Genomic DNA, 21,620 nt, shown 5'->3' with positions numbered 1-21,620 from the left:
ACATAATATTTGTTATTATTAAAAAAATTCAAGTTTATCAAATGATCAATCCATAGGACAACACTAACTAATTTAAAAGCACAGGCAGATACAAATATATTAGAATGTTATTTTTTTTTCACTGGATAGTCTAACTCTACAGAACTTGAATATTCAAGTAATTAAGACCACACTGGCTCTGACATTACTCTCATTTTATCCAGAAAGTTAATTCTTTATGGCTGATAGAAACAGAAAGGAGATATTTGAGACAGCTCAAATAACATGAATAGACCCCAACTTGAACTGAACAGTAAAAGGTTACTATTTCTTTAAAATGAGCTACCTAGAAATCTATAAAAGCTTGCTGCACCTAATGACTAACATATCAAAGAGATTCTAACAGCTCTGTTAAAGATAAGACCATTTGTCCTGAACCAGCAGAGATTTTTGTTGTCTGGCAAATTGAAATACTGGAATTAGAGATGCATCAGGCACCTGTCAAAATTTTATTGAATAACTTAATTTTTACTTTTGTTAGAGTATGCTCAAATTCAGGCTTTCCTGTATAGAACTAATTTGACAATTATTTTGTTTCTAAAGATGCCCACAACATTATTTACCATGTGGCTAAGTTTAAAGAATGGTATTTTAGTATTGCATGGTGGCTAGAATGTCAAAAAAAGATTAGCAGTCTATCAAAGCGCAGAAAAAGAAGGCCTTTGTATAGCCTTTTCTTAACTCTAGTCTGGAACCCCTGCTCTAGTTTATAGAAGAAGCACCTGGGATACATTTAAAAATCAAGGACAGAAATAACAGTGGCTTCCAAAGCCACCTATTCATTCAGATAAAACACAAACAATTTATCTAGGAACATGGTAGCAAATGTAGTAACTGACACATTTGTATATAGTATCTTGGTAATTTTTTTTTGCCTAACAAATTATGAACAGGTAGCTGACAACTTTACCAGTGGTTTAAGGTTGACTTTCCAAAAGTCAATCATAAGTAAAATGTATTACCCTCTTTAAATAGTCTTTAAAAACAATCAGATTTACAAATTAATGCTTTGTAAAAGCAATTATTACTTTATACTTTGCATGAAAGGCTAATAGTTTCCTGTGCTGAAATGCTATTTCATCACTTCTTACATCATTACTTGGGTAATAGTTAACTCGGTAGTCAACAGTAGTAGTACAGAAAACAGCCTACTTTTCCTCTCTTGTAACAAAAACTGTTCAAAACACAATGAGAACACTGACATCTATATAAAAATGTTAAGACTCCATTGTCATATCTATTGTCAGTTAAAACAAAAGCCTTAATCATAATAAAGTCAGAATTAACCGAGCATGTTATTTCCTAATTTTTTTAACTAATTTAATTTTGCCTTTCCTCCACCAATGTATTTTTTAAAAAAACCAATACACTGTAAATGCATTTATACAGCTATATAAAAGAAAATGTTAGAATTTTAAGATCTTAAAATTTTTGAAGTCTGAATTGGGGCCTGGACCTTTTGACTTTATCAGTAGAGAACTAAACAACTTTAATATTCTAAATTGGAAAACTAGTATGGGAAGTAATTGTACCAAGCAGAAAATTAATCAAAATGATAAGTTAAGAATCTAATTTGTACCTTTAACCAAACAATGGCATAATTCAAATATTTCCAAAGATCCATGATCTCACTGATATGGGTACTCATTCCACCAATGCACAGTACAACTCATCCACAGTATAAGTAGTTAACAGTAGTATTAATTAGAAATGTTAGACTGTCTAATTTAACCAGAAAGTGGTCAAATCTGTGCCAATTTCTCCATTTACTTTTAAGAGAGCAGAAACAAAAAACGGATGAGAGAATATAAAATAATCAACTACTAACGGTATAACATTTAATATTGGTTAATTATTCCTAAGGTCTGTCAGTAACAATTCATTAAACCTTAACTAAAAAAAAAATTCTCTTCCCTGCAAAAATACTCAATTTGCCACAAATTTATAATCATATTTCATTTACATATTACTTTGTAGTTATCTTTTATCCTCTTCTTTATGCACCAAAAATTGTATTATTCTTAAAAAAAAAAAAGATGAAGCCTCATAAAAGTGTCAGAGAGGCATCATGATGAAATCTCTTGACAGCAAGTCAGGAAGATTGAGTTCAACTCCCCAAATGCTTCTAGTATCTATTGACTATATTGCCAGCAGGATTTATGAGGTGTTCAGAGCTGCTTATTCACCTTTAGAATCCACCTTTCACCTAACCATGGCTCCAAGAAGCTATAACACATGCAGCAGTCACACTCTGATAAACCTCTCTCTGCATATGGGCTAAACCAGGAGGAGGATAACCAATAGACCTGAAACCCCAAGCATGTGCAGGCTTTCCCTAGCAGAATGGGTAGATGAAAACAATTTGTTCCAATAGTCATGAAGGTGTGTAATGGGGAAATTTAGGCTTTCCTAAATTTTAATCTTTACAGGTGCCTGAAGTGGGCTTTATGGAGTGCTTAGAGCTTGGTCAGCTATCAAAGATGCCAAGGTAATCTGATGCATCCCAAGTCATTGCCAGTCTTAACTTTTGTCTTGCCATTGGAATTTGATGACTCTAGAAGAGTGAAGCTGAGAACTTTGTGCACTCCTGCCACATTTTAATCCAACTCCCCCTGTAATGCCATTGGTCATCTTCAAAAAGGAAGGTAGAGAACAATCATTATTATCTGGGAAAAGTAACTGACCTCAGTGCCCCAGGCAAAGATGTTATAAATTGCAGAGAATATACCAATCTACATCAGTGGAAAAAGTTTACTTAATGGAAGAGTTCCTTATACCAATAAAATCATAATCTAATCCAAAAAGAAAATAAATACAAGTCATTATTAGTTATTATAATTAATTATATTTATTGTATTTATAAAAACTATGGCATCAATAATCATATGAAAAAATGTTCTAACTCACTTGATTAGAGAATTATTATTAAATATTAAATTTTAAAACATTAAATATTAAAATTTTTTTAAATCTATTAAAACAATGCTGAGGTACCACCTGAAATAACTAACTAGATGATACTTGGTGGTAAAGGGATGTTTGTAGATCAAGGAATATTATTAGGATCAGTAATCAGAAGGATCTCAGGGTTTGGGAAGGCCCACAGGATAACGATATACTATGTAAAAGGGTTTATTCCAGTTAAGGGAAGGGAATTAGGATGATCTATTTTAATAATATAAATAGCCCCCCCCCCCAATCCAGTTGTCATCTTATGACAGTTGATATCTGCACTCTCTATCACCTCTCTACCTAAAGTTCTAGTTCCTACAATAAATACCTTTCACTAACCTAATTAACCCCCCTTAGATGGTGAATAAAGGTGGTACGGTTTGAAGGTAAGCAGGAACAGGACAAAAGGGAAAGAGGTCTCACTGACAGTTGGCTCTTGGATGTCTTAAGCAGCTCTGTTGGAATATCACTCTATCAGCAACAACCGGATACACACAGGAACACAGGACCAAGCAGTTGAATCAGAAAGATAGCCACAGGAGAGGGAGACTAGTCAAACTCACAAGGCACACCCAAGGAGCTTAGACCAACCAACCTCCAGCTTCAACTGTCCCCAAGGAAAAGCAACTCTGTCCCTCTCCTAGAATTCTGGAACCTTCCTGCTTCTTCTTTTTCAGCAGCTACTCCTGCTCATTTCCTTATAACAGTTCCCCCCATTTGAACAGTCAAAATAGTGTTGAACACAATATTTTGGCATTACGCACTAACAAACTTATATCCCACCTAAACTAAAATTCTTACCCAAAATAATAAACAACCTCACTAATCTTATCCTATCTATTCTAGAGATTTAAATCAAGGAAAGGAAGAGAGAAAAAAAATTATACATTGAACAGTTAAAATGTTCAAAATTATAAATCAAACATATGCAAAAACAAAGTAAGCAAATCCATCAAAATAGAAATATAAACACAAAATTTCATGCAAAACATTAAAATCATAAAATACTATTCTTATAAATGAATACAGAAAAATTCTATTACTATTGTAATGCATAAATATAAAATTCAGAAAATTTTGAAAAAGTACAATTAACACAGCATTGCATAAGTTTTTACACCAAAGTTAAACCAATTCCATCAAACTTACTTTTGCAAAATACATTCAAAATTAGATGAAAATTTAACACACTGCTCTCTTCCTTATAACTCACCTCACATCTATCAGATTGGCCATTATGAGAGTAAAGGAAAGTGGTGAATGTTGGAGAGGATGTGGCAAAATTGGGATACTAATGTATTGCTGGTAGAGTTGTGTGAACTGATCCAACCATTCTGGAGGGCAATTTGGAATTATTCCCAAAGGGATTATAAAACTGTGCATACCTTTTGATACATTAACACCACAACTAGGTGATAAAAAAGGGAGAGGAACTACTTGTATAAGAGTATTTCTAGCAGCTCTTTTTGTAGTGGCAGTTGAATTAAATTGGAATTTGAGGAAATATTCCATCTATTGAGGAATGGCTGAACAAATTATGGTACATGTTGGTAATGGAATACTACTGTGTTATAAGAAATGATAAGCAGGATGGTTTCAGAAAAAGCTGGGAAGATCTGCAGAAACTAATGCAGAGTAAAATAAGCAGAAATGGGAAAACCCTGTACACAACAACAGCAATATTGGACAATGATTATATGTGAAAACTTGGCTACTCTCCACAATGCAATGATCTGGGACAATCCTGAAGGACCTATGACAGGGAATGCTATCTACCTCCAGAGAAAGAACTGTTAGAATTGTCTTTCACATCAGTGTATTTATGGTTTTAATTTGGGTTTCTGATTATGTATGAGGAGTTTGCTCTTGAAGCTATGACTAATATGGAAGTGTGTTTTGCAGGACAATATAAATTAAAATAAAAAACAATACAAAACAATGGCAAATGGCTAAGTAGGCACTGGGGATGCTTTGGGTTAGGATGGGGCCCAACAACCAGAAAGTGCATCTGAGGTCAGTTGAAATATTGGTAGAAACATTCTTCTCTATTGCTAACTTTTTGTGGGGAGATAGAAAGGCTGATATAGCTCATGTGGCTATTCTGGGACTAGCAGGAGGGGCCAGGGTTAAAAATGAAAAATTATGACTTATGGAAGACATGGATATCCTCATTCCCTGTAGTTGAACATCTATAATTTTACACACATCCCTAATGGGTTAAAAAAATCCTCATGGTCCCTATATTGTGATCCAACAGAAAGTAAACTTTTAACTACTATTTGGAAATTATTCTCAATGTTTGTACCTGTGCACATAACAGACATCCAACAAATGACTGGTTTACTGACTAAAGATCAGGCTTAATTAAGTCTGCTTATCACAAAAGGCGGATGATTGCGATTTCAAATATGTATACAGTCAATAATTTTATGCAATCTCAAATGTAAGTGACCTACAATGTTGGGACCAGATGGTAAAGGATTTTGCCCACAAACCCAAAACAGTCCTTTTCTGTGAACACACTTACATTTTTTGCAGTACATTGTAAAACCTACCAGAATTTGAAATTCATTCACATAGTTTTAAAGAATATATTCACATATATGTATACACATTATAATATCACAGTATTTCCCCATTCATGTAATAAACTCAGAGGGAAAGTGTTTTTTAAACTTTCAATGAAATATTTCATAAATTACACCTAAAAACATTCCTAGCTTTCCCTGTTCAGTAAAATAACACAAAATTTCATTAAAATTCTATTAAATTCTATTATTCTGAACTAGAATATATATTCATGTATAATAACATAAAATAAAAATATATATAAATATTCTATAATTCTATTAAAAACAATCCTTTAAAAATAGCAATGTCTAAGAATACTTCATGAAAACTGCATATTCAAAAATGCTGTGGATACCTCTAATACTTTAAATTACCTAAAAAGACAGCTTTGACAAATTCATATAACCCAAATTGGAAAAGAAATTAAACTGATAACATGCCTAAGTTAATTCTTTCATTTAGAAGTACTACTATACAGGAGCAGCTGGGTGGCTCAGTAGATTGAGAGCCAGGCCCAGAGATGAGAGGTTCTGGGTTAAAATTTGACTTCAGTTTCTTCCTAGCTGTGTGACCCCGGGCAAGTCACTTGACCCCCATTGCCTACCTAGCCCTTACCATTGTTCTGCCTTAGAATCAATACTTGATTCTAAAATGGAATTTTAGTAAGAGTTAAAAAAAAATCACCATGAAGGAATTAAATAAACCTTTTGTCAGAATAAGGTTTACTGGAATATTTTATTTAACCAAATTATTTTTAATTGTGTTTCATCTCTAGAATGCTTCCAGGTTACTTTGCATTTTTATCAATGAATATTTTAGATGCAAATATGGGTAGAAATAATAAGCTTCAAAAGAAATTCTGTAAAAAAACGTACAAATTGGGAGAAAAAATCACTAACTTACTATTTATTTCCTGCCAAATTACTTAAATTTAATCCCATTCATCTTTAACAAGATGGCATATGTTAAGCCCTATATACAGAAACTACCCTATTTCCAAATGTATTTCCCCATTCAGAAATTGAAGGAATTTCTCAGAGAAAATGTTCAATTCAAGAACTTAAAATAAATTGGGTAAATTTTAAGCTATTTTGAGACATAAAGGTAGTCACAAACCATTCACTTAAGAAATTAAAAATCTGTATAGGAACTTTTTATCAGCTGGTTATTTAGTTGGGATTGTAACAATCAGGGGAGAGGTAATAAGGGCCTGAACTAGGGTTGTGATTCTTTAAGTGGAGAGAAGGGGATATATAAAGTGAGATGTAGAAGTAAAAGCATTAAGATTCAGTAACAGGTTAAATAAATGGAATGAGAGTGAGGAGTTGACACTAGGGTTGCCAGTTTGAATAACTTGGGAAGATAGTGGCAATTTGGACAATAAATAGGGAAACTGGGAAGAGTAAAAAGATAATACATTCTGTTTTGGATGTGCTGAGTGAAATGCATACAGATATCCACCTCAAATGGTACAAGAGGCAGCTAACCATATGACTCAGGCTTCGATATATTAATCTGTAATCATCTGCATAGAAATATTATGAAAGAGGAAGATATCATCAAGCAATATTTGAGAAGCAAAATAGAAGAGAACAGTGGACAAAAAAGCCTTGGGGGGGGGGGGGGCACAAGGATGATATAGCAGAAGAGGCAGGAGACATCAGAATTCCATTCTCTTCCTGCAAACCAAGTCCTTGCAATGCAGTCTGTAATTCTCTCATCCATAGAGGATCACTTCTCTTTCTTTCTCCACATGTTCATACATGACTCACAATCTTGCTTTCCTCCTGAACTCCTGCCTTCATACTATAGGACTTCAATATACACAGAGATGCCCTTAAACATCCTAACTGCTCATTTCCTTCCTCAATCAACTCACTATGGCCTCATACAGTAAGATGATGATAACCTCAATCTTGCCAGCACCCATATAAACACTACCTCTATATTCAAGAACCCTGAAATCCAATTATTTGGCCATAATCTAATGACTTTCTACTTCTCCTGTCTTTCTAAATCATATCATAATCTTCCATCCACACTATGACTTCCAATCCCTTGTAATAACTAAATTAAACTCCTATCCTTAATTTCCATAGTTTATTAATATTTACTTGAATAGAGAAGGCAGAGAGACAAGAAATTTATTCTACCTAGCCATGTAAATGCAATCCACATAGCTCCCTCAGCCACCTTTCATTTGCTGGTCACCTGAGCAAATAGAGTGCTTCTACTTCTTAGAACCAACCCCCTCTTTTATTCCTTTGCTTCTACCCCAGATCCATATCCTAATCCTTTCTAGCCCAGGTGCTTATGCCTCTGCCCTATGACCCACCCTTGGTGGTGTGATGTAGGCAGGGCCCCAATGCGATCCTAAGAGAAGGCTCCCCCTTCACACAATTCCCCCCTTTGGATTCTTTGGGAGACCAGCATGTTAAATCTACTCATTTGGGTTTTTTAGGACATTAACATGTCAAGTCTCCCCAATGAATCATTTCATACATGTAGCTTATACCTCTAAAAGCTTCTCTTACTTGAGGTACATAAAATGTTGCCCTTTAAAAAGAGGGAATTACAATAATTTGAGGATAAGAAGGAAGAGAAAGAAAAAGGAAAAAATGATTGATAGATGCATTGACAAAAAGCCAATTGGAGGCACTCCCCTTTGGCATAAGAGTTTACATTCAAAATAAATGATAGATTCAATCCTCTTCAGTTCAGTTCATTATATTCCAAAATTCACTCTGGATCTTTTGATGTAGTATGTGGTTTCTGTAGACATTATTATAACATCTTCTCCAGAAGATCCACTTTCTTGATGCGGGGTGTTAGAGATTTTCTTTCCCTAAAATTGCTTTAAAAGATTTTGAACTTTGGAATTTAGGATAATTACACAATTTCCCCTTATGTGGGTGTTGACCAACACTAGAATCACCCCAGGATACATGGATGAGTTATGAGGTATATGAATCAATTCTCAAAAGAAAACCACTACCCACTCCCCAAAAAAAATTAGAAGAGGAAAAAATTAAATTGTGGATAAAAAAAATCTTCCTTTCATCATGTCTGAGCGAATAGAGAGAGCTCCTACTTCCTGGAACCCCCTCTTTTATTCCTTCTCTTCTACCCTGGATCTACATCCTAATCCTTTCCAGCTCAGGTGCTTATGTTTCTGCCCCATAAGCTACCTTCCGTGGTGTGATGTAGGTGCAATGTAATCCTGGGAGAAGGCTCCCCCTCACCCCCTCCACATCTCATTTTTCTTCTAGAACACTATCCAGGCACAATCTCTTTTCCTCATCTTGATCCCTTGGTGAACCAGCACTACAATGTTGTTGTTGTTTTTTAAAATCATACCAGCAATTGTGCCTTATCATGCTTTACCCTTAGGTGATTCCCACACATCTGCTAAAAGAAGATAGAGAAAATTATACAATCAGAGATGAAGAAAATCATGCAATTATTCTAACTGGGTTACAACAAATTTGTTGCACAACCTCAACTGGGCCCTCTATATCTCTTTTATCAACTCACTATCCCACTTTCCACAGAAGCTTTCATCAGACTTCCCATGGCTCTTTGAGAACCTTTTTTTTTTTTACTGAAAAAAATTGAAGTCATCTGCTCCTTTTCTCTTCTGGCACTATCTCTATCTCACAGAAGAAACACCTCAATTGCTTGTCATTTGATCCTTCTATCCATACTACCATCCTGTATCTCTCCTGTTTTTTTGTGGCTAAATCTCCCTTCCTGCCACCCTTAGGGTTCCTAACACACTTAGGAATGTTTAGAACTACACGGGCTGGCTATTTGACAGGTATGGCCTAGAGTAACCTGACAAGTTTAATACTTGACCTGAGTCACACAGAACTGAATCTAAATCTTCTGGCTTAATAGTTATCACTGAAAATTTAAGAGCTTTTGCAATACTCCAGGCCACAAATGATAAGGGAATAAATTAGGATAATAGTAATTTATACAGAAAATTGATGTGGGGTATTGTAGACTTAGAATTGATAAGAATAGTTAACTGATAAGTTATGTGGTACAAAAGAGGGTCAAAAGTTAAAGATCAGATTCAGAACCTCAATGACTAGAATGATTCACCAAAATAAAGAAGGTGGGAAGAAAAGTGTATTTTGGGGGACTAAATAATGAATTATGTTTTGAGCCTGATGAATTTCAAACATTTCCAAAAGTTAGCTGGTGATGTAGGATTGGAGATGAGGAAGGAGATTGAGAGTAGAAGACAGAAGGTATTTAGTATAGAGATAATAACTAAACTCATGGGATCTGATGAAGTCAATGAGAGAGAGCTTAAAGATACCCTTGAAGTATATTGTGGTTAGAGGCTAAATATAATAATGTGGCAAAACAGACTGAAGAGTAGGTAGGATGAGGAGAAACAGGTAGGAGGAGAGCTCAGCAATAAAATATAAATAAAACTAAATAAATAAATAAATAATAAAAAGAACAATGGGAGGCGGAGTCAAGATGGCAGTGTAGAAGCAGCAAAAGTTCAGACCTCTGAAAACCCTGCCTTACCAATCACAAATTGAATGCTCCTAGGGGACTGAAAATCAAACCTAACAACAAGACAGAGCCAAGGAACCTGCCTGTTGGACTTAATTCAAAACGTATGCCACCCCCCCCCCAAAAGCTGGAATCCGAGAACACTCAGGTTTAAGGGGAAGGCAGAAGAAAGGTCCCAGGACACCCCCCCCCCCCGCCCAGGCTCTAAGCCTCCAGCAGCAGTGGGAACCTCTGGGCCGGCAAAGATGCTGGTCTGGAGGGTGTACCCTGCGGGCAGGGCTGTGCCAGGCTCAGAGAATCGAACACAGGTGATGGGGAAGGAGTCATTCAGATACCACGGACCACAGTGAGGATAACGCAGGATCTGGCTACATCCGCACTGGACCTTAATCCAGTCAAAAAAGCCTCCAGAGGACAGGGAAGCTCAAAGTCCAACACCTCTCCCCCACAGACTGCAGGGAGAGATTTTCTGCCAAACCTCCAAGAGGGGAGAATGACAGAAAACCCCAAAACCAAAAACTGAGAGGAGCAAGAGAACAGACATATACGGGGAGTAAAGAAGGGGTAAATATGAGCAAACAACAGAAAAAGAAGATATAAATTACAATAGACAGCTTCTATACAGGCAACAAACAAAGAGCAAATTAAATAGAGCAGGAAAGACCATCAAATGATAAATCAGAAATCCCACCGAATTGGATACAGGCTTTGGAAGAACTCAAAATGCAATTCAAAACACAATTGGGAAAAGAACTTAAAAACTAAGGTAAGTCATCTGGAAACAGAAAATAGTGTCTTGAAAGCCAAAATCAACCAGCTGGAAAACGAGGCAAAGGAGATGAAAGATGAGATGAAGAAGATGAAAGATGAGGCAAAGGAGATGAGAGATGAGGTAAAGTGGATGAAAGATGACCTCCAAAGAAAATCAGAGCAGAAGGAGAAGGATAACCAAAAACTCAGGGATGAAATCCAGTCTTTAAGAACCCGAATACAACAACTAGAATTAAATGACCTCACAAAGCAGCAGAACACTATAAAACAAAACCAAAAGAATGAAAAAATTGAGGAAAATAAGAAGCATATCATTCACAAAACAAGATTTAGAAAATCGTTAAAGGAGAGACAATTTAAGAATCACTGGTCTACAAGAAGACCACGACAAAAGAAAAAGCCTGGACATAATACTACAGGAAATTATTCAAGAAAACTGCCCTGATATTCTAGAACAAAAAGGAAAAGTGGAGATTGAAGGAATCCACAGATCACCTCCTGTACTTAATCCCCAATTGACATCACCAAGGAATGTTATTGCCAAATTAAAGAACCATCAAACCAAAAAAAAAAAAAAATTTACAAGCTGCCAAGAAGTCATTCAGATACCATGGAACCACAGTGAGGATAACAAAGGATCTGACTTCATCTACACTGAAGGACCAAAAGGCATGGAATATGATATTCTGGAAAGCAAGAGAACTCGGTCTAAAACCAAGAATCAACTACCCAGCAAAACTGACTATATTCTTACAGAGGAAAATATGGTCATTCAACAAAATAGAAGAATTCCAATAATTTGTAAAGAAAAGACCAGACCTGAACAGAAAATTTGATGTCCAAGCACAGAACTCAAGAGAATCATCAAAAAGGTAATTAATAAGCAGGGGAAAAAGAAAAACAAAAAAAACAACAAAAAGCCAAACTTTTTTTTTAAGAGACTCAATAACTTAAAATGATATGTATCCCTATAAGAAAAGAGGTCATTGGTAACTCTTAAAAACTGTTGTTATCACCTGGGCAGCTAGAAGAATTACACTTAGAGGGTACAGTGACAAACTGTATAGGATGAAATAACAAGACATAAACAGGTATATAGAAATATGTATGCATAAATACATATACATGTATATATATGCATATATACACACAAATTGAGCTAAAAAAGAGGTTAATACTAAACAAAATGGGAAAACAAAAAAAGGGGGTAAATTTATGTCACAAAGAAGCTCATGGTGGGAGGGGGGAGAACATCAATACACTGAAAGGGTAAAGAGGTTGGAGATAGGAAATACTCAACTCTTTATGTGCGTTGAAATTGATCCAAATAGGGAAGAAAAATCCAATCCACTGGAGTAGAAAGGCAACAAACGGACTGGTGGGGAGGGAAACAGTATAAGGAAGGGAGAAGGTCGGGGGGGTAGTTTTTTTAAAAAAGTGCAAAGAAAATAAGGGGGGATAAGAAGGAAGGGGGTAGAAGGGAAGTAATATAAGGGTAAGAACTAGGGAGACTGATTAAAAACAAACATTGGTGTAGAAGGAAATAGTGAAAGAAGAAAAGGGAGGACTAGAAATAGAAATCAAAATGCTGGGAAATACACAGCTGGTAATCATAATTCTGAATGTGAATGGAATAAACTCACCCATAAAACGCAAGCGAATACCAGAGTGGATTAGAATCCAAAACCCTACCATATGCTGTCTACAAGAAACACACACGAGGAAGGTAGAAACACATAGGGTGAAAGTAAGAGGATGGAGCCATATCTATTGGGCATCAGCTGATAAAAAGAAGGCAGGAGTCGCAATCATGATATCTGACAAAGCCAAAGAAAAAATAAATCTTGTCAAAAGAGATAGGGAAGGTAATTACATCCTGATAAAAGGCAATATAGACAATGAGGAAATATCAGTATTCAACATGTATGCACCAAATGGCATAGCATCCCAATTTCTAAAGGAGAAACTAGTGGAGCTCAAAGATGAAATAGATAGAAAAACTACTACTAGTGGGAGACCAGAACCTTCCTCTTTCCGAACTAGATAAATCAAACCAAAAAATAAATAAGAAAGAGGTAAGAGAAGTGAATGAAATCTTAGAAAAATTAGAGTTAGTAGATATGTGGAGAAAAATAGGGACAAAAAGGAATACACCTTCTTTTCAGCAGCACATGGTACATTCACGAAAATTGACAATGTCTTAGGGCATAAAAACATTGCAAACAAGTGCAAAAGAGCAGAAATAATAAATGCAACCTTCTCAGATCACAATACAATGAAAATAATTAGTCAGGGTACATGGAGAGGTAAATCAAAAATTAATAGGAAATTAAACAATGATTCTCCAAAACAAGCTAGTCAAAGAACAAATCATAGAAACAATTAATAATTTCAATGAAGAAAATTACAATGATGAGACATCCTTTCAAAACCTATGGGATGCAGCCAAAGCCGTACTCAGGGAGAAATTTATATCCTTGAGTTCATATAGTAACAAATTATGGAGGGCAAAGGTCAAGAAATTGGACATGCAAATTAAAAAACTAGGAAGTGAACAAATTAAAAATCCTCAGATGAAAACTAAAATAGATCCTAAAAATCAAAAGAAAAATTAATAAAATTGAAAGTCAAAGAACTATTGATTTAGTAAGTTAACAATAGAAGCTGGTACTTTGAAAAAACAAATAAAATGGACAAAGAATTGGTCAGTCTAATTAAAAAAAGGAAAAAAGAAAACCAAATTGACAATATCCAAGATGAAAAGGGAGACAGCACATCTAATGAAGAGGAAATTAAGGTAATCATTAAAAACTATTTTGCCCAATTATATGGCAACAAATATGGCAATCTAGGAGATATGGATGAATACTTATAAAAATATAAATTGCCTAGACTAACAGAGGAAGAAATAGATTACCTAAACAACCCCATATTGGAAAAAGAAATTGAACAAGCCATCAAAGAACTCCCTAAGAAAAAATCCCCAGGTCCAGATGGATTCACAAATGAATTCTATTAAAACATTCAAAGAACAATTAACCCCAATATTATACAACTATTTGACAGAATAAGGGAAGGAGTTCTACCAAATTCGTTTTATAACACAAATATGGTACTGATCCCAAAACCAGGCAAGTCAAAAACAGAGAAAGAAAACTATAGACCAATTTTCCTAATGAATATAGATGCAAAAATCTTAAATAAGATACTAGCAAAAAGACTCCAGCAAGTCATCACAAGGATTAATCACTCTGGCCAGGTAGGATTCATACCAGGAATGCAAGGATGGTTCAATATTAGGAAAACCATCCACATAATTGACCATAGTAACAGGCAAACTGACAAAAATCATGATTGTTTCAATAGATGCAGAAAAAGCCTTTGATAAAATACAACACCCACAGAACTATTGAGCTAATAAACAAGACTAGAAGCTGGTACTTTGAAAAAACAGACAAAATAGACAAAGTACTGGTTAATTTAATTAAAAAAAGGAAAGAAGAAAGGCAAATTAATAGCATCAAGGATGAAAAGGGGGATCTCACCTCAAATGAAGAGGAAATTAAGGCAATCATTAAAAACTACTTTGCCCAACTATATGGCAATAAATTTACCAATCTAGGTGATATGGATGAATATTTACAAAAATATAAATTGCCTAGACTAACAGAAGAAGAAATAGTTTTCTTAAATAATCCCATATCAGAAATTGAAATCCATCAAGCCATCAAAGAACTGCCTAAGAAAAAATCCCCAGGGCCTGATGGATTCACCAGTGAATTCTATCAAACATTCAGAGAACAGTTAACCCCAATATTATACAAACTATTCGACATAATAAGCAAAGAGGGAGTCCTACCAAACTCCTTTTATGACACAAGCATGGTACTAATTCCAAAGCCAGGCAGGCCAAAAACAGAGAAAGAAAACTATAGGCCAATCTCCCTAATGAATATAGATGCAAAAATCTTAAATAGGATACTAGCAAAAAGACTCCAGCAAGTGATTAGAAGGGTCATCCACCATGATCAAGTAGGATTCATACCAGGGATGCAGGGCTGGTTCAACATTAGGAAAACTATCCACATAATTGACCACATCAACAAGCAAACCAACAAGAATCACATGATTATCTCAATAGATGCAGAAAAAGCCTTTGATAAAATACAACACCCATTCCTACTAAAAACACTAGAAAGCATAGGAATAGAAGGGTCATTCCTAAAAATAATAAACAGTATATATCTAAAACCATCAGCTAATATCATCTGCAATGGGGATAAACTAAATCCATTCCCATTAAGATCAGGAGTGAAACAAGGATGCCCATTATCACCTCTATTATTTGACATTGTATTAGAAACACTAGCAGTAGCAATTAGAGAAGAAAAAGAAATTGAAGGCATCAAAATAGGCAAGGAGGAGACCAAATTATCACTCTTTGCAGATGACATGATGGTCTACTTAAAGAATCCTAGAGATTCAACCAAAAAGCTAATTGAAATAATCAACAACTTTAGCAAAGTTGCAGGATACAAAATAAACCCACATAAGTCATCAGCATTTCTATATAATTCCAACACAGCTCAGCAGCAAGAACTAGAAAGAGAAATCCCATTCAAAATTACCCAAGACAAAATAAAATACTTAGGAATCTATCTCCCGAGACAAACACAGGATCTATATGAACACAACTACAAAACACTTTCCACACAACTAAAACTAGACTTGAACAATTGGAAGAACATTAACTGCTCATGGGTAGGACGAGCCAATATAATAAAAATGACCATCCTACTCAAACTCATCTATCTATTTAGTGCCATACCCATCGAACTCCCAAAAATTTTTTTTACTGATTTAGAAAAAAACATAACAAAGTTCATTTGGAAGAACAAAAGATCAAGGATACCCAGGGAATTAATGAAAAAAAATACAAAGGAAGGGGGTCTTGCAGTCCCAGATCTCAGACTATATTATAAAGCAGCGGTCATCAAAACAATTTGGTACTGGCTAAGAGACAGAAAGGAGGATCAGTGGAATAGACTGGGGGCAAGCAACCTCAGCAAGACAGTATATGACAAACCCAAAGATCCCAGCTTTTGGGACAAAAATCCACTATTTCATAAAAACTGTTGGGAAAATTGGAGGACAGTGTGGGAAAGATTAGGCTTAGATCAACACCTCACACCCTACACCAAGATAAATTCAAAATGGATGAATGACTTGAACATAAAGAAGGAAACTATAAGAAAATTAGGCGAACACAGAATAGTATACATGTCAGACCTTTGGGAAGGGAAATACTTCAAAACCAAGCAAGAATTAGAAAGAATTACAAAATGCAAAATAAATAATCTGGATTACATCAAATTAAAAAGTTTTTGTACAAACAAAACCAATGTAACCAAAATCAGAAGGGTAGCAACAAATTGGGAAACAATCTTCATAAAAACCTCTGACAAGGGTTTAATTACTAAAATTTATAAAGAACTAAATCAATTGTACAAAAAATCAAGCCATTCTCCAATTGACAAATGGGCAAGGGACATGAACAGGCAATTCTCAGCCAAAGAAATCAAAACTATTAATAAGCACATGAAAAAGTGCTCTACATCTCTTATAATCAGAGAGATGCAAATCAAAACAACTCTGAGGTATCATCTCACACCTAGCAGATTGGCTAACATGACAGCTATGCAAAGTAATGAATGCTGGAGGGGATGTGGCAAAGTGGGGACATTAATTCATTGCTGGTGGAGTTGTGAATTGATCCAACCATTCTGGAGGGCAATTTGGAACTATGCCCAAAGGGCGATAAAAGACTGTCTGCCCTTTGATCCAGCCATAGCACTGCTGGGCTTGTACCCCAAAGAGATAATGGACAAAAAGACTTGTACAAAAATATTCATAGCTGCGCTCTTTGTGGTGGCCAAAAATTGGAAAATGAGGGGATGCCCTTCAATTGGGGAATGGCTGAACAAATTGTGGTATATGTTGGTGATGGAATACTATTGTGCTAAAAGGAATAATAAAGTGGAGGAATTCCATGTGAACTGGAACAACCTCCAGGAAGTGATGCAGAGCGAAAGGAGCAGAACCAGGAAAACATTATACACAGAGACTGATACATTGTGGTACAATCGAAGGTGATGGACTTCTCCATAAGTATCAATGCAATTTCCCTGAACAATCTGCAGGGATCTAAAAAAAAAATACTACCCACAAGCAGAGGATAAACTGTGGGAGTAAAAACACCGCTGAAAAGCAACTGCTTGACCACAGGGTTGGAGGAGATAAGACCGAGGAGAGACTCTAAATGAACACTATAATGCAAACTCCAACATCAGGGAAATGGGTTCGAGTCAAGAACACATGTGATAACCAGTGGAATCATGTGTCGGCTATGGGAGAGGGAAAGGCGGGGGGGGGGGGGGGGGGAGGGGAGGAAAAGAAAACGATCTTTGTTTCCAGTGAATAATGTATGAAAACGACCAAATAAAATAATATTAAAATTAAAAAAAAAATACAACACCCATTCCTATTGAAAACACTAGAAAGTATAGGAATAGAAGGGCCTTCCCTAAAAATAATAAACAGTATATATCTAAAATCATCAGTAAACATCATTTGCAATGGGTATAAACTAGAAGCCTTCCCAATAAGATCAGGAGTGAAACAAGGATGCCCATTATCACCTCTATTATTTAACATTGTACTAGAAACACTAGCAGTAGTAATTAGAGAAGAAAAAGAAATTGAAGGTATTAAAATTGGCAATGAGGAGACCAAGCTATCACTCTTTGCGGATGATATGATGGTTTACTTAAAGAACCCCAGGGAATCAACCAAAGTTAGTTGAAATAATCAACAACTTTAGCAAAGTTTCAGGATACAAAATAAACCCGCATAAGTCATCAGCATTTCTATATTTCTCCAACCCATTTCAGCAGCAAGAATTAGAAAGAGAAATTCCATTTAAAATCACCCTAGACAATATAAAATACTTAGGAATCTATCTGCCGAGACAAACACAGGAATTAAATGAACACAACTACAAAACACTCTCCACCCAATTAAAACTAGATCTAAACAATTGGAAAAACATTGATTGCTCATGGATAGGATAAGCTAACATAATAAAAATGACAATCCTCCCCAAATTAATTTACTTATTTAGTGCCATACCCATTGAACTACCAAAAAACTTTTTTACTGAATTAGAAAAAACCATAACAAAGTTCATTTGGAAGAACAAAAGATCAAGGATATACAGGGAAATCATGAAAAAAAAAATGCAAAGAAAGGAGGACTTGCAGTCCCAGATCTCAAACTATACTATAAAGCAGTGGTCATCAAAACAATTTGGCACTGGCTAAGAGACAGAAAGGAGGATCAGTGGAATAGGCTAGGGGTAATTTACCTCAGCAAGACAGTCTATGACAAACCCAAAGACCCCAGCTTTTGGGACAAAAATCCATTATTTGATAAAAACTTCTGGGAAAATTGGAAGACAGTATGGGAGAGATTAGGTTTGGATCAACACCTCACACCCTACACCAAGATAAAGTCAGAATGGGTGAATGACCTGGGTGAATGACCTTGTAGTGGCAAAAATTTGGAAAATGAGGGGATGCCCTTCAATTGGTGAATGGCTGAACAAATTGTGGTATATGTTGGTGATGGAATACTTTTGTGCTCAAAGGAATAATAAAGTGGAGGAATTCCATATGAACTGGAATGACTTCCAGGCATTGATGCAGAGTGAAAGGAGCAGAACCAGGAAAACTAAGAATGGAGATTTGAAATCCGGACTTCAATCCCCAGAAGTCCTTGCTCTAGTTCCCAAGATGCCATCTAATCTCACCTAAATTCCCACCTGCGCCAAGAACAGAAATTGTTTTTAAACTGACTCTGCCTTCTGCTAGCTCTCTCTCTTCCTGCTTGCGTTTCCAGGGACACATGTCTCTCATGATGTAGTGTAAGTGAATTGACCATTCAGCCCATGCTTTCTTATTTTGTATTTTCTTTAATTCTTTATCTTTAATAAACCTCTAAAAAATATAATACTTCTAGCAGAGAAACTCATTTTAACTGCTACAGTTTTGGCTAACCACTTCGAGAAAATGAAATAACCTCTCTCTTCTGATCTTTTGTCTACTGTAACTAATAGTGCCTAGTTTATTTGTTTTTTTAAGCCATGTTTCTCCAAGATGCTTTTTTAGAAAACCATCTTGATCAGCTCTGGCCTGCAGCCATCTGTTTTGGACTTTCTTGAGCCCTTCCCGCTGGCCTGGCTTGGCTCGGCTTCTGCTTGCTTCTCCCTGCCTGCAATCCAGACCTGTTTATTAACCCAAATCTCGCTCACCTGGTCACTACCTGCCTGCCCAGCAAACTCTAGCCTCGGATTAGACCGCTCATCGCCCCAGGCCCAGCCCTGGCTGGCCCGCCTGCTGCCTGAAATCTGGACCCAAATGAACTGCCAGGCCCAGCAATTCTGATTCATCACCCCAGGCCCAGGACTCACTTCTACCGGCTGGTAAAAAACGGGGTGATGAGTTTTTCCTTAGTTTATGATTAGCCTCCACCTGGACTGGAGGCAGGGGATAACAGGAGGGGAGAAAGAAAGGGAAAGAAGGTAGAAGCTTTTCAAAACAGGAACTTACAAGCATGGGGTATTTAAAAGGATATCTTTTGACTGTATTGGTCCTTTCATTTATATCACATGAGATCCAGGAGAAAAATTCAACTCCCTGCAACTCTTTAGACAACTTTGGGAAGGCAGCTGGGTGGCTCAGTGGATTGAGAGCCAGGCCTAGAGAGAGGGAGGTCCTCATTTGAAATCTGGCCTCAGAAACTTCCTAGCTGTGTGGCCCTGGGCAGTTCGCTTAACCCCCATTGCCTACCCATTACCAATCTCCTGCCTTCTGACAATAGACATCTAAATGGATAATTGAAACTGAAGGTTATATTTTTAAGGCGTTTCATAAACCGTGTTTTATTTTTAAAAATCTCTGTATTTTATTGCATTTTGCTGATTGTTTTGTTTAAGGTTTGACTTTGTGACTTTAAGTTCATATATTACTGCATTCAATACTGTTCTGTTATACTGAATAATTTTAATGTACTGGGTTTTAACTACTGTTAAAATTCTATTGCTTTTCCCCTATAACCATACTTGAATAGGCCCATATGAAAAACAGCTTTTCTATTTTTGACTTTGTAAATTGTCATATAGCGGATAGATGGACTCCATCAGAAAAGTGCTACAACAATCTTTGGAAAATTTAAAGAGCTAATTATCTCAAACTGATTTTAAGGGTTCTTTAGACATGATTTTTAGAATTTTTCTTAACAATCTTTGGTCATTTTTGCCTGCCCCTAACACGAGGTAAGGCCCATTTTAATACCTGAAGTGAAATACATTCACAACCCCCACCTCCCGCATTAAAAAAAAAATGTGAATGGAAGCTGGGCAGTTAATCCCAGGGCATGTGCCCCTAGAATCCTTCCAAAAGAACAAAAAATAAGGGAGCATCTCTCATTTATACTCTTCAGCTCATTTTACTTCCACCAGAATGATCTCTAGATTTCTTGATGATGTTCAAAACCTGAAATAAGTTTTACTTTGTTTAAAAATATGTTTACCAAGGTTGAAAGATTTGCTGTTTGTAAAAATTGTGACAGATATCCCTCAATTCATAGGCTTTTTAAAAATGCCATAAAGCAACTCATGTGAAATATGATAGTGTGTTTGTTTGCTATTGTACTTAATTGGGCTATTGAGAATTTTGGGGATACTGATATGTACATATTTATACTACTGTTCTTCATAAAAAAAAACAAACTGTTATCTTGTGAAATTCAGTGGATCATGGCCAGATATGAAGAGGAAATGGATCTCAGTTTTGGTGAGAAAGCCTGTATTCTATATTTTCTTAGCTGACACAGCGTGTCAATTATTATAAGCTACATTTTTGAATTTTTAAAACTCTTTTTATTATATTTTTCTTGCATGTGCAATAAACTATTTCAGTATTTTTTCTCTCCTTTTCTATATTTGAAGCACATGTCACCAGTATTAAGATTTTCTTTAACTTTTTGATTTTGCAGTAATATAACTTTAAAATACATTTGCCATAATGCATGCCCCCAAAAGCTTGAGACTATAAAAATGATGCCACTAATTGTTTAAAAAAATTTATGGGACTTTACTTAATAATTCTGTCTGATTCCAGGACAAGATATACACAAAAGAGCCATTGCACAGGGCCAAAGATAAGCCGATCCAGGAAGGATTGATGCACTTCTAAGCCAATACAAAGGTCGTGAACCTAGTGTGAAGACTCAGGGTTGTGATGTTTAACATTTGTTAAGACATAGGCCTTCATCGTGTCCACACTCACTCTGAAAATACAGACGAGTATCCCCAAACTTGGTTCCTACTTGGCTCCTATAATCTGGTCCCTTTTCTGTCTTTCATAGTGTGGCAACTTTCTTTAGTCCTGGCTACTGACTGGGTAAATGCATCATTGCTTAAATCATTTTAACTGGACCCTGATTCAAGGACCTGTTATAGATTTATTTTTCCTTGACTTCGAATTTTACACATAAGACTTTGATAGTCTATATTTTCATCCAGTAATTTTCTTTTTTAGTTGGATTTTTCTGATGTCTTTTAATTTCTCTTACCAATTGATTCATATATCTCATAACTCAGCTATGCATCCCTAACTGATCCTGTGTTTTTCAAT

The 21,620-nt window shown here is 35.9% G+C and overlaps 1 protein-coding gene across 13 annotated transcripts in view; it reads right to left on the bottom strand.

Annotated features, from left to right (window-relative positions):
- Positions 1 to 21,620, bottom strand: part of RALGPS2 (Ral GEF with PH domain and SH3 binding motif 2) — a 293,091-nt gene that overhangs the window by 179,277 nt on the left and 92,194 nt on the right. The window contains exon 1 of one of the 13 annotated variants that reach the window (XM_056814145.1): positions 3,419 to 3,867. The exons of the other annotated variants lie outside the window; for them this stretch is intronic. The gene's annotated coding sequence lies outside the window, so the exon portion shown is untranslated. Of the gene's footprint in view, positions 1 to 3,418; positions 3,868 to 21,620 lie in introns of those variants that run through there. 13 annotated transcript variants of the gene reach the window in all.

This window comes from Monodelphis domestica, chromosome 2 (genome assembly GCF_027887165.1).
Source record: "Monodelphis domestica isolate mMonDom1 chromosome 2, mMonDom1.pri, whole genome shotgun sequence".
Classification (NCBI taxonomy): domain Eukaryota; kingdom Metazoa; phylum Chordata; class Mammalia; order Didelphimorphia; family Didelphidae; genus Monodelphis; species Monodelphis domestica.
The sequence above is the reverse complement of the archived record's forward strand: the minus strand, read 5'-3'. Positions and strand labels throughout refer to the sequence as shown.